The following is an 18985-nucleotide window of genomic DNA, read 5'->3' as shown; positions in this document are numbered from 1 at the left end:
TATATAACAATAATGGTGATAAATATAGCCATTTTTAAGCAACATATGGTTCATTCATTCATTCATTTGGGGTAACATATCACTCAAGTGTTTCTTTGTGAGATTTATCCAAAAATCCAAATGATTACATTAAAAATTGTTAACTCCTATCAATGACTACGTTTACATGGACATCAGTAATCTAATTATTTACCTTATTCTAAATAAGCCAATATTATGATTATGGTGTTTACATGAGTTGCTTTTAGAATATTCTTTTCATGTTCCCGTTTTACATGTTATAGTACATAGTTCGATTAATAGCACACGTCATTATGTCACCCCGCTACGCCATCCGACGTCCCCTCCGGAATTTCACGTATAAACATATAGTTTGTCTTCGTGATGATGCCATGTACAGTTTTGGGGGTTTCATTTTTTATTTTATGAAAGCTTCAAGTGCAGTTAATTATTTGTACGTGCATATAGACGATGGCGGTGTTGAAGCTCTTTTATTTGCCGTCAAACGGTTGACCACTGCCGTGTGTGTATCCTGTCTCAAAATGTAGCGAAAAGTCCTACACGACGGTAATAATGTGATTAAAGTGTTTACATGTCTATTCTGCACTTCAGTAATGTGACTAAAATAGGAATACTCCACATGTCTTAATTCGATTTCCGTTTACTTTGATTATGACTTTAGTTGGATTAAGGTAATCAAAAATCTCTGTTTACATGGTAGATGCTTAATCAGGGTATTGTCTTACTCGTATTAAAATCGGAGTATTGTTGTCCATGTAAACGTACTCTTTGTTCAGGAAGTGTCACCTCTTCTTGTGTTATAACTCCTCATCAGTTATAACTCCATCTGTCCTTAATGAAGGCCCCATTATGGCTTTCAATGCACTGATACTGCATACTTGATGAGTATTGGGTCTGTTGAGGATTAAATTTAATCATTAAGTTAACTGTTCTAGTTTTGTGATAATGAAGCCATGGTTGTGCTTGAGCCACCTCATGACTAGCCAATGAAATTTTGTCATAGAACATTGGTTGAAATAGAATGAAATAAAATAAAATGTGCTGCTATTACCATTTAGATTGTGCGGTCAGCCCACAGGCAGGATACTTGTACAAGTAAATAATTGAATTTGCACGCCCTTGTAGAAAGCCATGCCTGTGTGGAGACATTCATTTTTCCCCAATCCCTATTTTCACATTGGCTTATTGTCGTTTTTTCAAGGGCATTGGTCTAGTCCTGCAGGCACTATAAATAATAAGAAGTCAATGGTTAGACTAAAGATGACTCCATTCCACATTTCCCCATCATGCAAGTCAAATGAATACAGCGTTCCCAACAAATGAATGTGATTATCACCAAAACAGAGTGTTCATGAGCCAGCTTTGACCATTGCAATATAGTGGACAGCTTATGTATGGCACCCATATAAACAGCTGCTAATGAGGAATCTGTGTACATGCATCTATAGTGTGGGCAGGCTCTTTCCACAAAGGCAATGCACTCTCAAAGAAATGGATTAGTACATAAATATAAAAATATTTGAACATTACTAAAAGTACATACTGAGTGACAGATGCCATCTTTGTAATGGAGTACACTTTTTTTCCACATTGCGTTCAGGTTTCCTTTAAATTATTTTCAAGGTATGAGGTAAATTGCTTTCAGTATGGCTATAAATGTCACACAAAATACTATTCAAACTCACATTAGACCCTAAATCACATAATCAGTACCTGAGATTGTCATTGCCATAGTTTGTATGTTGTTGTTCCAGCTGTGATGTTGCAAAAATAGAAGCCATTTCTAAAATACAATCTGCTGTCGCTCGTTGAGTATCGCCGTCACGGCTGGTTAGGAAAAATAATAATAATAATAATATAAGTAATATAACATTTATTCATGTGATCTTCAAGGTCAGACAAAGAGGACACGTGGTCCTCCTGTATTAGAGCATTTTGTGGCATATTAAAAACTCATTATGCCAACCGAAATTAACCAGGATTTGAAATCCGTAGTGAAAATGGACATAGTTACCACATTGCCTTGCCCTCCACATTTTGAGCAGTTACATTTTTAGTAAATGTATTAAGTAAATAATAATAACTTTGACTTAAATTAACCCTTTAAAATAAAGGCATCAATGAGATTAGCAAACTGTTTGAAATATTCAGCAAACAAATAAAATACTGAACATATTTTTGACTCATGAGACATACTACTTATCCCCATTTTTGCCTCTATTGTGCACATATTTACTCCCATATAAATTAGCTCTATCAACATTTTTTCACCCTATATTTTACATTTGTATTTTTCCCTTTGCATCAAATACCGTTTTTTTTTTAATAAAAACAAATGTTTAAAATAAAATTATAAAATACTCACAATTAATCTGTTTTATTGTGAGAAATTGTTTTGGGGGTTAATTTGATGTATCACTGTTTTGTTAGCATCCGAAGCTATAAGCACCACGTTTAAGATGTATGAAATTTAATTTATTAAAACTTAAAGGGGTCCTATTATGCTTTTTCACTTTTTCAACTTTAGTTAGTCTGTAATGTTGCTGTTTGAGCATAAAAAAGATCTGCAAAGTTACAAAGCTCAAAGTCCACTTCAAAAGGAGATATTTTATTGAACAGAAATCACTTTTCAAAAACTACAACGAATGACTCGTTTGGACTACAACGCATATTTTCCGGGATTTGTGATATCACAAATACCGACGAATGGGACACGACCTGGTTGAGCTGCACTAGAGAAGGCAACGAGTGTTATCATTATGTCGGAGACACGCTAGCTTTCCCAAGGCAGACGAAATTAGAGTGGTTACAATCATCCGGGTTTAAATTGCGCTCAAATTGACTTGATTTTGACGCAATATCTACACTGAAGCTCGCAGGCGGCTATGGTAAGGTGACCATACGTGCCATTTTCCCAGGACGCGTCCTAGCCAGGATTTCTATATTGCGTATGGTCACCCAAGGCTATGGTAAGGGGCATGACATTTCCCGACCAGGAGCCGAGTGGTGCCAATCACAACACACACTGGCCCAGCAAACCAATCACAGCACATTTCATATTTCAGAAGGCGGGCCTTCATTTGATACAAGAACTAGTCGAGCCATTCATGACAGACTGGGGAGAGAGGTGTTGTAATAATGTAAAAGATGTGAAAAATAATGTATTTTTCGAGCAACCTGGTATGAGAGCCTGTTCTAGTACACCCCCAAAACAAAATCAAGACTTTGTAAAAGAGCATAATAGGACCCCTTTAATTAAATCAAAACTTCCTCTTTTAAAAGTGTATCTCGAAACACTTGCATACTGTTCCATTCTGCTACATCTTACTTGAAGAGTGTGTCTTGTGTGAATGTGAACAACAGCATCAGTTGTGATTATTTATTTTTTAATTCAGCCTAATGCATATTTCTTTCTTTGGTGTGAACTGATTATTCGTCAGTGATTGATTTTACTTTTCAGTTTCAGGTTTGGCATCAAAGGGCATTAGTTGACTTAACATTAAAAATTATATTATATGATATTTTACATGATACTTATAATAATTACAGTTTTATTATAAAATAATGTAATCTAGTTAAGCTGTGTTTAGACTACAAACACAACTGAACAGAATTGTTACATACACCAAACAAAAAATGCTGCCTGTCTAAACAAAGCCCTACAGACTGAAATAGTTACTGCAAGAGACAAATCATTGTTGAATTTGACCTTCTGACTGACATATTCTATAAGACCCAGTGTGCAGAATCTGTACAAGCGAGCCGACACTGCATCTTTAAAAATAAATAAATAAATAAAAACACAACAAATAAATTAAACAGAGAGAAAGCATGAGAGCGCGTGAGAGATCTGCCTTCAGAACATGTCTCTGAGCATGAGTGTGTCTTCCAGCTTCCTATGCTATCATTAATAACAGTCCCCTGCAAAGCCATTTATTGCACATCCCATTCATCATTGTCCTCTCAAAAAAAATAATACTGTGACCTCCAGAGATTTCTGCCCTACTGGGGGATTTAGCCGTCTGTGTGGTTTGCCCTTTGGTTATTCCTGAATTTCCTCATGCAGTTTCCTGTGGGGGGAAACAGACTGTGAGTTCAACTACAATGATAATGCAAGACACTTAATACTGTATTAGTGACATGCTATGCTACTACTCCCCCATGACACTAAAGCAATGAGGTTTTGTATAATAATTACATTTCTCTGTTTGAGCATCCCAATGAGCTCGACATAGCAATATTGGAATGTTTTTATGTAATGTGAATGTCGTACAGTCTTGCTCGAGACAAAAAAAAACGAGTTGAAAGCGTACCGAGCCGCAGAAGAGAAACTGTTTCTCGAGCGCTTTCCGCGAGCGTGATTCGAGACAGAGTGAATCACGGACAAATGTGTTTCATTCATTCGTTCATAACCACTCATACCCCACTTCACAAGTTAGATCAAAAGTAGTCTAAAAGTAATCCAAAAGTAGTCAGAATACATTACTTAAAAAATAAGTAATCTGATTGCAGTTTTTATCATGTAATTTGTAATCAGTAACATACTGCAATCTACCCAGCACTGATTGTACATAATCGGCTAATCGTGGCATCGAGAGGTTGGATCTACAAAGAATGGTCAAAACAATGCAAATATGTGTACATACAAGTTCAAGTTCTTTTATTTGTATAGCACATTTACAGCAGCCGCTAGGCTAACCAAAGTGCTTTACAGAAGAGACATTTATAAAAACATACACAGAAAACAAGCCAAATAAAAATATGAACAACCCATTAAAAAATTACCGAATAACAGTAAACCATACACTAAGGAAAACAGATAGGTTTTTAGCAGGGACTTAAAGACAGGCAGAGAAGGGGCCATTCTAATTTCTAAAGGCAGGGTATTCCAAAGCCGTGGCCCTGCCACCGCAAATGCACTCCCCCCTCTACGCTTAAGTCTAACATGTGGAACTACCAACAAAGCCTGGTCGCAAGATCTTAGGCTTCTAGATGGAGTGTATAAATGAAGAAGTTCAGAGAGGTAGACAGGAGCTAGGTTATGTAATGATTTAAAAACAAAGAGTAGAATTTTGAAGTCTATTCTCTGATGAACCGGCAACCAGTGTAGAGATCTGAGAATTGGAGTAATGTGTTCATGTTTGCGACACTTCAGAAGAAGTCTGGCCACAGCGTTTTGGACTAGCTGAAGGTGTGCAATTTGAGATTTAGATATACCGCAATATAAGGAATTGCAGTAATCTAGTCGAGATGTAACAAACGCATGAACAGCCATTTCTAGAGTTTTTGGAGTGAGAAAGTCTCTGATTTTAGACAATAGACGAAGTTGATAAAAACTGGATCTGGAGGAGATATATTTATCAAATTTTAAATGCTGGTCGACAAGAACACCTACACATACAATGACATACAATGTATAAAACGTAAAATATATGGACAACTCTGACCTCTACACCATGTCTTGCTGCATAGGGAAACAATACCAAGACCTGGACATTTTAGGCAGTTTAGAAAACCCAGCCAGTAAAAAAAAAAAAAAAAAAAAAAAAAAAAAAAGGACATATGGTCACACTAATGTAAATCAAATATTTTCTGCATTTCAGTCTGAAAAGTGAGATCGGTGTCAGGTTCTTTTTGACAATCTAGGACACACATTTGTTTAACATGATATACCAGAGGGTTGTTTGACAGTTGGACAATTCAAAGAAGCTGGGAAATAAACTAAGGGCTACTTGCAACCAGCTCTCATAACTTTTCTCTGCTTCCATAGCCCCAGTGAACATGGATGCTGATGGTGAGAACAGCACAAAATGCATCAGCACATCCCCAGCTCTGTCTCATTTGCTGTCTTGTGCACCTCATGAGTTCAGCACCACAGTCAAATGCCACTGTGCATGCAGAGGACAAATGTCCAGGACTCTACACACTGCCAAGCTTTCTTCACCTAGTAACTTGGCATTGTGCTAAAAGTTATGCCATTACTATATAATATGACTCTGCTAACCGATCACAAAATAAATGATTGCTTAAATCCCTTTCGAACTTTGTAACTTAAACTATGAATGTGTGTGTGTGTTATGATTTACAGAATAATTTATATAAATTGGTATAGCAGCTTTTTTGTAGACATTATTAACATTATTTAGAACTTAAAAGGATTCCCTAAAGACCTGCCTTGAAGTTGAAATATAATGTTTTTTCAAACAGGATGTGACACAGGCCAACTAATATGACAAAACTTCACAGAATTAATCAAAATCCATTACTAATGCTTATGTTTGTGCTGTTGTTTTCCCACAAAACACTGTATCTTCCTGGCATTAACTTTTGTTAGTTAATGGGATTTTACAAAAGACCAACAGGATGGAAAATGATACTGAAGACACAGAAAAAAAACACAAAAGCTACAGTTTGACGTGATTGCTCATTAAAACTTTATTTCCAAGAAGAAGAAAATATATTAGAGATTGCATAAGCAACTGGCAAACATGGCAACATCCATTTAAACCAAATAGTGAAATTGTGTAAAATCCATCCTCTTTGTTCACTTAATTGTAAAACAAACTAATATGATTTCCATTTTTTTTTTAAATGATAAGTTTTAATATTTTATCCAACATGCTGTAAATTAAGTAATAATTATCTAAAAGGTTTTGTGCAATTAGTTAAAAGGTGTTTTGTCCATTGTGCAATTGAGTTGTTTTAGTCCATTGTCAGCATTTAATGTATAGTCTATAACAGGGGTCAGCAACCTTTTGGGCAATTAATTTTTCTGGTTGACCACTGTGCCAATATGAATCGCTGCATTATATTTTTCAGCAACGAGGGGGTAAAATTGCTGTTTTTTTAAGTAACTAAACTCACAGCTTCATTGTTTGTGGATAGGGAGGCACAGGCACAGGTAATTCACACACGCAACTGTCATCTCTCTCTCTCTCTCTCTCTCTCTCTCTCTCTCTGTAGATTGCATCACTGGACATAGCTAATGGCCATTTAGCATTGCTATCGTAAACAGTTGACTAATATTAAATGATTTTCATTTTGCAAATTTCCATCTTACCTCGACGTCTTTCAACGTTAAACTGACATTTCGCGTGCTTTGCTTCTTTGAACAGTAAAACCTGCCTACTTTGATTTGATTGGCCATCTCAGTTATTTTGACATTGATGAGCACTGTTAGACAGCTGAGGCAGACCAGACTGAAATTGTAACTTTTAATACTTTTTGTCATTTTTATCCCTGCTTATCCCCCTCAGCGTCTATGGTGGTTAAGGCCCTGGAGCTGTGTATTATGTGTAGTAGAGTATTATGAAGAGACTAATTGAGCGAGTGTGATTATTACCTGCATCTGATCCAGCATTCATTCTTCAGATCAATCTCATATTCACAATAAAACATTAGTTTGAATGTCTGCTGAGGAAAGCGATATCTTTGTCGTAACGTTAATATCCTTTCATCTGTTAAGGGTGATTTTGCTGCTCAGTGCATTTGTTCGCTGCATCAAGCTGTTGTTGAAACTAAAAATAACTTCCGTTTATAGCGTTTTTCAAAGTAAAAGTCTTTACTGCTGACTCATAAAAACAGTCTCTTGTCGCCATCTAATGGCGGAACAATGTAACTAAAAACTTTTTGAAACACTGCTTCATGAAGCTTCGAAACCTTTACGAACCATTCGTTTCGAAACAGTGGTTCGGAGCGCGTGTCAAAATGCCAAAGTCGCGTGATTTCAGTAAACGAGGCTTCGTTACGTCATAATTGTTTCGAAATTTCAATAGTTTGCCTTTGGGGGGCGATCTCTGAATCCGTGAATCATGTGAGTTCATTGAGCTCGCCTCCCAGCGTCTCTGATCTCGGATAAGTTTTATCAATTTGTAGACATTTTTAACGAGACGTGTGCAATTAAAAGGATGAGTTGTAGTCTCTAACTGGCCTGTTTAAGCTCTCCATAAAACAAACAAAACAAGCCCTGCAAATGAATAATAATTATTTTAAAAACACATATTATACAGACACTTCATATTTAATGGTATTTCATTATTTTGATTGCATTTAATATATTATACGTTCAAGAAAGCATTTGCATTGGGTTTGTAAAAAGCAGTTTTTGTTGCATTTACACAGTTTTGACCAGCAGGCGTCACTAGCGTGTGGTGTTTCGAGCGCTTCGAAACTGAATCATTTTGCGAAGCAATTGGTTCAATTGATTCGAAGCTTTGAAAAGGTTTGTTTCTCCCATAACTATTACAAACTGTGAAACGGCTGTTGGAGTTCTGATATCACTCTAATATTGCACTCTTATCAGCCAATCAGATTCGAGGACCAGAAAGAACTGTTGTGTATATTGTGTTGTGTATATGTGTGTGTGTGTGTGTGTGTGTGTGTGAATGCTGTAAATAGAGGTCTATATAAAGAACCTCTGTGCGTCCTCTCTCTCTCTCTCTCTCTCTCTCTCTCTCTCTCTCTCTCTCTCTGTAGATTGCATCACTGGACATAGCTAATGGCCATTTAGCATTGCTATCGTAAACAGTTGACTAATATTAAATGATTTTCATTTTGCAAATTTCCATCTTACCTCGACGTCTTTCAACGTTAAACTGACATTTCGCGTGCTTTGCTTCTTTGAACAGTAAAACCTGCCTACTTTGATTTGATTGGCCATCTCAGTTATTTTGACATTGATGAGCACTGTTAGACAGCTGAGGCAGACCAGACTGAAATTGTAACTTTTAATACTTTTTGTCATTTTTATCCCTGCTTATCCCCCTCAGCGTCTATGGTGGTTAAGGCCCTGGATGTTGTTTTTCACACAACACCGTCATTGTGTGGGGAGTTTGCAGCAGCCACGCGCATCTGTATACTAGCGCAGGTTATTTCTCTCACTTTAATAGTATTTATAACTCCTAATAGGCATGATTACCTCAAAATGTATGTCGGTATGCTGTTTTCCTTATTGTTGGCGTGCGAGTGATTTTCCATCTGTGTGCCAATGTTTTCTTTTTTTTTTTGTTATTAGTTTAAGTATTTGCTATTGACTGTTCAAATGCGGAGTTTTGCGCATCGTGTGTGTGTATGCGCAAGAGAAAGTGAGAGAGAGAGAGGGGGGGGGGGGGCGTTTGAGAGAGGCGGGGCATAGAGGACCTACTATAATGTACAGTATTTGAAAAATAATGTGTTTTTTGAACATTAAAGCATGTCAACATATTCTGTTACACCAAATACACAAAATAATGATCTTTAAAAAAGTTATCCAAGCGATGATGGTTAATAAATGTAAATAGACACACAACGCCACCAATAGAGATGTACAGAGATGGAGAGGAAACATGGGAGAAGGTGAATGGTGCAGGGGAGGAAAGGGACCTAATTCAATTTGTAAAATATTTTTATAATGCATTAATAATTAAATCAATAAATAAAAAAGCAGCAATACTAATAGTAGTTACATATTATTTGAATTAATTTTATTATAAATATGTGGCTATATTAAAGCTCCCCCTTAGTGCGCTTGACTTATTCTCATTTTCCTTCTCCAAAACTATTCTGCTCACAGGTGATCGGAGGATAGTGTGTTCCCTCCCGCTTTGTTACAGTTTGATGATTTTTGTCAAATAAGTTATGTTTTTGCTCTTCAAACTCCAAGTGTTTTCAGTTTACTATGTTGCAGGCTCATTTACTGATAATAAACAATTGATAATAAATTATATAATAATATTGGGCTTGTTTTGAAGCTGCGGTTGCTTAATTATTTATCTTGTGAGTTGGCAACACTGGCCATAGGTTGTCGATCCATGGTCTATACACATGAAGACTGCCATGTATGGCCATGCTGTCATGTCTTGCTGTTTTCAGCATCTCTCACCATGAGCCTACAAGGTTTTTATGTCTCCAAAAATATTGCTCAATCATATTATGGATACTGAGTTGAAAGCATTTGCTGAACTGATGCAAAGATATGTATAGTGACTACACAGAAGAGAGGCAGTGCTACAGTGTGGTTAACAAGAAACATATTATCAACACGTTTACAGGAAACTCTGTCTTATTGAACTAATCTGTTCACATGTCATTCAAAGGCTCGGTAGGAAGTTATGTGCTGCACATAATAAGGTCTTGCCCCATAATAATCAAAGAGCTGCCCTCTGAGACCAACACATTATTCCTAGATAAAGAAGCCGCCACTTATTAATTAGAAGACACATAACAAGAGACAATGACTGTGCGTGTCTAATGTTGTGGCTCACCTAATCATTGGCAGAGTCTCAAAACCCTAGAGATGCACTGACACTAAGATGTTTAACTGAGGCGCAACCCTGCACAATTAGCCTATTGTCTCTAGCAACGAAGCACAGCATTCTGGGTCCTGTCTTTTTTCAGCTGTGCAGTGAGTACCCTAAAGAGATTTCATTAATCTCTACATGCCTAGCACTAAGGCCAGTGGGTAATTGAGAGTTTAAGATTGATTACTGGGAGCAGATAATGGGCGATGTTTGCAGGTTGGGTTTAGGTTACAAAACAGGTTTGGTTGCTCATAAATATTAAACATTTCATTAGGTATAAACACCCTAGTTCTTACAAAGAGTAAATTGGTACTTTGTTCCAATGTGTATGCCTTGTTTTGTGTGGAAATATACCAAATAATTATATTTTTCAGAATTAAGAATGATATGATCAGTCTACGGCCAGCCACATTATGTATGATAAATCATTAATTAAACCACAATGATTAATTGCAAATTTCTCATTAGTTGCAGGGAGAAATAAATAGGCAGCTTATCGTGGATTAATATGATTATCAATCCTATGACATTTACCATAACAACAGAATGCTTCCACATTTCAATGATTACTTTTGTTAATTGGATGTTCAAAAGTGGCAAATGACAGCCAACTACACACCGGCTGAACAAACTCCTTTTGCGTTCCACCTTGAGGTTATAGTTAAGTTAATGGAGAGAACTGTGTGTTTTGGGGTTACTTTTAATAAGCCCTGGCAAAACAGTCCTGGCACAGAGCAATGCACTGACCCTAAAAGATAGCAAACACTGAGTAATTTGCAACCCAGGCTCATTGGAAATACGTGCTTGTGGCGATGTTTCTGCAACACGGATATTACGTACCTTACTGCACATTTCATGGCTGTTTCAAAGTGAAATGTCCAGTGAGTGGTGCTAAAACACACGTGGCAACGGTTTTATTATGTTGCTTGTATTGCGGTGGTTCAAAATTCAAATGTAAGGTTAGTGTTGCCAAAAGGTTAATGCTTTATCCACTTGGAAATACCCCTAAACCAAACCCAACCCTAAACCTACCCGATAATATTAACCGAATGCAAAAGTGCTATAAAAACACATTCGCTGATGCAACCGTGCTATTGTAACTTCCTTATACGCGGATTTGAGCTGTTTTGTCAAACTGTAGTTTCACAGAATTCATACCGGAACTCTTCACCTCAAAAGTGCAATGCCGTATCGCTACGGAGCAAACCTACTACATTAACTACACACCCCTTTTTAAATTGCAGGTGTTTGAGATGAATGAATGAATCAATCAATCAATCCATTTTCCACTTTTAATGTGATATTGAAACTACCAAAATTCAAGTAACAAAGAAATAGAAAGTTTTAAGGAATAGTAACTAATTACTGGTTGAAGCACCCTTTGATTTAAACACAGTAGCTAGACTACCAATTTAGCACATCTTCATGTGTCTATTTTTTTTTCCAAAAGAGCTTCAGATTGATCAAACTGTGAGGGATCTCCAGTCTTAAAGTCAAACTACAAGTTTTCAATTGGATTTGGGGTTGGGCTCTTTCTCTGCCACTCCAAAATGTTCCTCTTCCTCCTCTGAATCCATTTCTTTGTTGACTTGATTTTTGGTTGAGGTTATTATCATGCTGAAATTCTTCTTAGTCTTTGTAATGGAATCCTGCAGATTTTGTGCCACAATGGTCTGGTATTTGATTCCTTCCATGACTCCTTCTATCTTGACCGTTGCCCCAGTCCCAGCTGAAGAGAGGCAGTCCTATAGCATAATGGTTTTACCATTGTGCTTCATTGTGAATATTATGTTGTTGGGGTGATGAGCACTTTTTGTTTTATGTTTTTATAACATATAACATACCTTTTAAAATTATAGTCCAAAAGTTCAGTATGGTTTCATAAGGCCGTAAAACATTTTGCTACATGGTTTTGAGAATATGTATGCAAACTTTTATTGACAGATCGACTTATGTAGCCTTCTCCCGATTGGTATCTCTCCACAATGACATCCCAAAACATCCTTTATAACGACTTTCCAGTCCATGACTTCAGCAATAAGACATGATGAAGAAGATGCTAAGAATATCCTACAGAAACAGCTGATTTATATTCACGACAGGCAGATGTTTAATTAATTTTTAGTAAGAGTTTGAATGTGATTGGTTAATTACAAACAGACATGCAGTGGAGATGCACTTTACACACTAGGTCATTTTAAGGTTTTATTTTTTTTTCTTAAAATTTTATATTTGTTTGTTAATTTTTTTTTGTTTTTTTTATTTATTTCAATGTCACATCAAATGTGGGAAAAGATCTGCCATGCTTTTATTTAATTAATTGATATCTCAAAAATGTTTCATAGCCAACTTTTTCATAGCCAATAGACCCTTTCTCTCTCTTTTTTTTAAAGCTCCTGTTCTTCAACAGTCAAAATGTACAGTCAGCAGAATTGACACCATCTGCTCACATGAATAATTGACCAGACACTTTATTCATCAGTTCCTACATGGTAACAGCAGGACAATCTCAGTCACAAATTTCCTTCTTAATTCATAGATAGATAGATAGATAGATAGATACAATCAGCTACTGGTGAAACAGATAGTATTGATCCTAAAATATATTGACATTTATGCATTTGGTGGACATTCAAAGTATATATTTAAGTTAATAGACTTGGGAATCAAACCCATCACATTGGCATCGTTAGTGCCATGTTTGAGCTACAACATATAGACCCCTAAATCGTAATATATGCGATATGAGAAGGTTAAAACCAACAACTGTGCTGGAGGAAGAATCTAATCCGTCATGCTAAACAAAGATATTTATTTACTGACATTAAGGATATAATTAAAACAGTAAAAACCAATGAGTTACCAAATATTTAATGAAGTTACGCATTGGTATGTTAAAGAGGTCGTTGCCTACAATGATTTTAAATTAAAAACACAGGGCATTAATTTTTATACACTAAGCAAAGCATGAAAAATACATTTAATAGAATCCCAATGGTCTCTCGGGTGCATCCTTCTGTTGTGCAATGTCTGAGCAATTGATTGAGTTAAAGTCTTACAGAATGAGTGAGTTTAAGTAATCAGTTATGAATACTCATAACGTGCACTGCACAGATGCAATAAACATCTCACAGAAGACTCCGAATTCAGGTATCCATCTGCAACATGTGTGTATTTGTGTGAGAGAGAGAGACAGAGCAGAAATGAGATGGTGAACACAAAAGGGCGGGCAAGAAGAGAACAGATAGAATAGGTGAAAGAAATGGTCAGATACCCAACTCACGCATTTCAGCAGTCAGCTGCATTCTGAAACGGGTTGCAGATGATTCATCCGTTTCAGGAGATGATTTCCAATTTCTATCAGCCGAGAATGAAATGCTGCTTCTGCCAATATTGTCTGCCAGGAAAGGAAAGAATATGTAATAATCAAATAATGTGTTGTTGTCCAAAAACTAAAACCCCATCACCTGTCTGAAAGAGTTTAACTAGTGATTATTTTATATCAAAGTGACAAAGGTATCCAGAATTTACAGTATGTATTTACTGGGTTTGGCTGTACTTTATTGTTGTTGTGTTGTCATTTCAAAACATATGAACTAACATGTTATCATAAGCATTTTTCTACCGAAATCCTAAAAGGCCATGGATTATTAAAATGTTTCTTTCTTGTTTTAATCATAATCATAATCCATGGCCTCTTAAGACTTCCATATTTTTCTAAATTCGAGTATACAGTATCTCATAGTCGCTGTACTGTCTCTCATCCAAAATGTTGCTCTTGTGATATTTTCAGTTTCAGCTTGAAAAATTTCACTAAAGCCAGTAGCATGTGTTTGAATAGTGCGACACACACAAATGGCTTAAACTGCAGTCTGTATTAAATATATTAGTTTATATAACAATAATATACTGTTATATAGATACATTTGAGTCCCTAACCACTGCACAAAAACTGTAATGGGCAAATAATTGTACAGACATGATAATTTGATTCAAAAATGAGAAAGAAATGCAATATAAAAGTAGTAATTTTGACGCAAATAATGCTCTATATTCCATTAAGACATGCTTTGTGTGGAGAAAAAAAAATGAAAGAAATTTCAGCAGGTATTCATAATATTTCTTTCCGCAGCTCAAAAATATCAACTACAGACATGTGCTTGGCATGTCTTAAAGCAGCTAGGTTTCAATGTTTGAATGAGTACAAATTAGATTTGGCAGATGGGGAGAATGGATATAATAATGGATGAAAGTTTATTCCTCGTGCAAAGATATTACAGCATATATTCTGGACATTCTGGGGGTGCTAGTTCTCCCTATCGAGTTACTGAAACAGTCTTGCCCATTAAATGAAATAGAATATTGATTTTACTATCTTGAAAAGCTGTGAGATGTTTCATTTGTGCCACTGCACAGTAAACAAAATGCAGAGGAAAAACACCAGTCATTAGGAGAACTGCCACTCAATAATTCAGCATTTTTCATCAAGATAGATAGATAGAAATAAAAACCTCTAAATTCATAACAAAAAAAAAGTCACAGAAATCCACACATCAAATCAAGTTTCAATCAATAACTAAAAAACAATTTAATGTTTTTATTATACATTACCCATTAAAATGTGCTAGTGATGAATGAGATCCTGTTAATTATAGCAGTAGTGAGGACACAAATGGCATCATTGCTTTGGTATAACCACTCTTGTCTTGGATCTGCACACTTCTCACACCATTATTTATCAACCCAATTTTGTGGTATTGTCCTCCAGGCAGTCATCAGAGGAATAACATATGAATTAATACTTTTTGATTCTTGACGTAATTCCACAACCGACCAACTAGCTAACTAGTCATGTGAACACACAAAATATGTTACAGAGTAAATACTAACTGACTTTCAATTTAATGGGAGTGAGATCTTCCAGTCACTGAGTAGGAAAGCCCCCTTAAAATAGCAGTAAATAAATCAATACGCTAGCTGTTAATCACATCCCCGGAGATTTTAATGAGAAGCATAATTGTTGCACCGAAGGACAAAATGCATGTCATGGCTACATATTTTCCTCAACATTACAACATGGCTAAACTTAAAACAAAAAACAGTTCAAGACTGCACCATCAAAAAAGCTCAATGTGGATGCTCTACCACACAAAAATAAGAACCTGTTCTCACCACAGGTGACGTTTCGAGCTTAAACGCTCTTCATCAGACAATGAACATACATGACAACACCCTTATATACACAACACTAAATCACATGATTGCCCACATGACCACACAAAAAAAAATTCATGGAAATCAACAAATCATGTAAGAAAAGGGCAAAGAGCAAATCACATAAAAGTGAGAGCAGCTATACATTACAAGCACAAATACATATCACTAAATACCTAACTGCAAAATGTTCAAAATTACACCAAAGAAAATACCAAAATGCAAAAAATACATCCAAATAAAAAAATGAAAGCATAACATAGCGTGGTGAATATTACCATCTAAATCACTGTAATAATTAAAGAAAAGGACGAATATCAAAATCTTCATTGAGACCATTAGGAGATAAAGTCTTCAAAGTATAAATCCAATATGCTTCACGTTTTAAAAGTAGATTGTGAATATCACCCCCTCTTCGAGGTAATTTAACTGCTTCGATGCCAATATATTGTAGAGTCGAAACCGAATGTTTAAACTTGGAAAAATGTTGTGCTACTGGACTTCTAGGGTCATGGTGCCTATTGCACATCTATGTTCAGCAATACAAGTTTTAAGTTGTCTACTTGTTTTCCCCACCTAGCCCAGTCCACAAGGACAACGCAACATATAAATAACATTGGTTGTTTTACAAGAAATCGTTCCTTGGATCTTAAAAGTTTTACCAGAAGAGGGATGATTAAAAGTTTGCGTTTTATACGTAAAATTACATTGTTGACAGCTACCACACTTGAAATTACCAAAAGTTATATGACTCAAGAAATGTGTTGGTTGTGGAACCGACAGATCTGCCCTAATAATTTGTAGAAATGTACAAATTATCTTCATGGAACGTGATCTTTACTTAATATCCTAATGCTTTTTGGCATAAACGAAAAATCTATAATTTTGACCCATACAATGTATTTTTGGCTATTGCTACAAATATACCCTAGCGACTTAAGACTGGTTTTGTGCTCCAGGGTCACATATAGGAGTGGGCTCAGTGCGTGAATTATTCAGTGACGTTAACTTCTGTTAAAAGTCTCCCTGAACGTCAGAAATATTAACAGAATCAGGTGGGTGCAGAGGAAACAAATACTCAAACTCTCCAAACTGAAAAAATAGTGTCTATGGCCAGCAAACACTCACTCTCATTGGTGGGAGGGTCTTGCATCCATACTCTTGAATTCCATTCTCTGAAGACCCAGTATTAAATACTCAAATATTAATAATTTTTAATAATAAATAATAATTTTAATAATTTAATAATCATTTTCAATAATCTGTTTAAAACACAAGGGTGGGGATAGGCAAAAAAAATGGAAGGAAAAAACATTAATAAAATAAATGATTGTATTTTGGTTGATGTGTTTAGAATACTAATACATTAATGAAAGACATGCAAGGCATGCTTAAAAAAGTATAAAAAAGGCATCCTTTTCTTTTGTCCCCACACTTACTATACCACATGAAAAACATTTTTAAGGTGTCTTTATTACCATATGTGAGAGTGAGACTTAAATAAACCCTTTCGTTTCCTGCTACACAAGAACTTCCATGCGTTTGAACGTCTGCTACAGGTAATATTCTACTACAGCAACCCCCTGCCCCAACCCCCAAACAAAAACTATTATGCTCCTTTAGCCATACAATTATTCCTCAATGTTTTCTCCTTTCCTTTGACTGAGAGGACTGTTGCAATACAAAACATTTACCTCTATCTTTAGTAAATGCATTTCTGTTTACGCAGTATTATGGTAATGGAATCAATCACAATGCTGTGGCTTGCAGTAGCACTATACTAATCCAATTCATGAGGCAGGGTGTCCCCTGTTGATTAAATGTCACAGTATGAATGTGTTCATATTATGTTTATTCAGGGTAGAAAAACAGAACTAGACCACTGAATATATTTTCCACTCTCAGCAGATGTTGGGATCATTATATTGTAATTTTGTTGAACATGACAGCCTTGGAATTCACATACATTGTGTTACTAATGCTAAATGAATCGTAAAATAGAATGTTTCATTGAAATGCATTATCTAAAGTTGACTGCTGTATTTCTGGGTAATAACAAAAAATTGTCCCTATTCTATCATTTTAAAGCCACACATGAAGAATTCACCTGAAAAACACATCTTGGTAATTAGCAGCTCTTTCTCCATACCAGAGCCAGACAATGAAAATAAGTGCTGTTCAGATATGATGAATTTGTGCTTACACATCACTGTCCTAAAGACAAAAATAATTTAAAATAGTAGCAAAACTCGAGAGCTTGTTGATTTGAATGTGAGAACTTGTCATATTAATATTCATATTTGTAAGTTGAAATTTACACTCACAGCTCTGATGTGAAAAGCTGAATCTTTTGATTAGCACACACAGACAATAATCAAAACACCTGTGATGGTAAAGTGGTAAAATATCTACTATAATATAATGAAATGTGTGATTTAAATGTTACTTGCAGAAGAAAAAAAACTGTACACACATTTTTGAATGGCTGTTAATGGATACAATTTTTGCTGTCAGTGGTTGTAGCTATGACATCTTCCAGCAGGGTCGTTGCTAACTATGAAGGTAAAACGGTAGCAAATCTGGAGAGCTTGTTGATTTGAATGTGAGAATTTGTCATATTAATATTTTATTTGTAGAGTGAAATTTACACTCACAGCTCTGATGTGAAAAGCTGAATCTTTTGATTTGCACACACAGACAATAATCAAAACATCTGTGTTTTGAATTCGAAGTTGCAGATTAATAGTTACAAATGTGTAAAATTACATTCAGATAAACAAAATAACAGACACAAATGGTGTACGTGTAATGTGGGAGGCGTAACAACGGAGTCGAGGATCCAAATGCAGGCTTTATTCAAAGAGTGGTCAAAACAGTGTAACGAATCAGCTCATGACAGGAAATATGAATAATTAACCATAACTAGTTATAATTAACTATTCATATTTTAGATCCGCTGTAGATATTTAATTAATACAAAACAGCAATAATATACACAATGGCCTGAAGAATATGTGTGTTCATTCAAAGAAAGGTTTTCCTATGAATTAATTAGTAGAAAAGTCCATTTCTACTGTGCATTTGTGCCTCTTGCTTCTGGAGAATGCAGCTGAGAGTCTGCTCGCATTCCACAAGGTTTTAAATGTATCGGGTTACCATGAAACCAGGGTCCTGTTCGGCGTCCTGGGGTGTTACAGAGTATTTGTGAAATCTAGCTAACAAAATATATATTGTGTGTTTGAGTGGTCCAGACGCTACAACAGGTAGGGTCAAATAGCAGCGAACAGGTATAATCCAGGGCAGACAAAAGAGTAATCCAATTAAACAGGCGAAGGGTCAGGGCAGGCAGCAAAACAATCAAAAACCAGAAACAGTCCAGAGTCAAAAACAAGGCAAGACAACAACACTCTTAAAAATAAAGGTGTTGGTTCTTCTATGGCATCGTGAAGCACCTTTAATTTTAAGAGTGAAGG

The sequence above is a fragment of the Sinocyclocheilus grahami genome, unplaced genomic scaffold (assembly GCF_001515645.1).
Source record: "Sinocyclocheilus grahami isolate Dianchi unplaced genomic scaffold, SAMN03320097.WGS_v1.1 scaffold610.1, whole genome shotgun sequence".
Lineage (NCBI taxonomy): Eukaryota > Metazoa > Chordata > Actinopteri > Cypriniformes > Cyprinidae > Sinocyclocheilus > Sinocyclocheilus grahami.
This window is presented reverse-complemented; position numbering follows the sequence as displayed.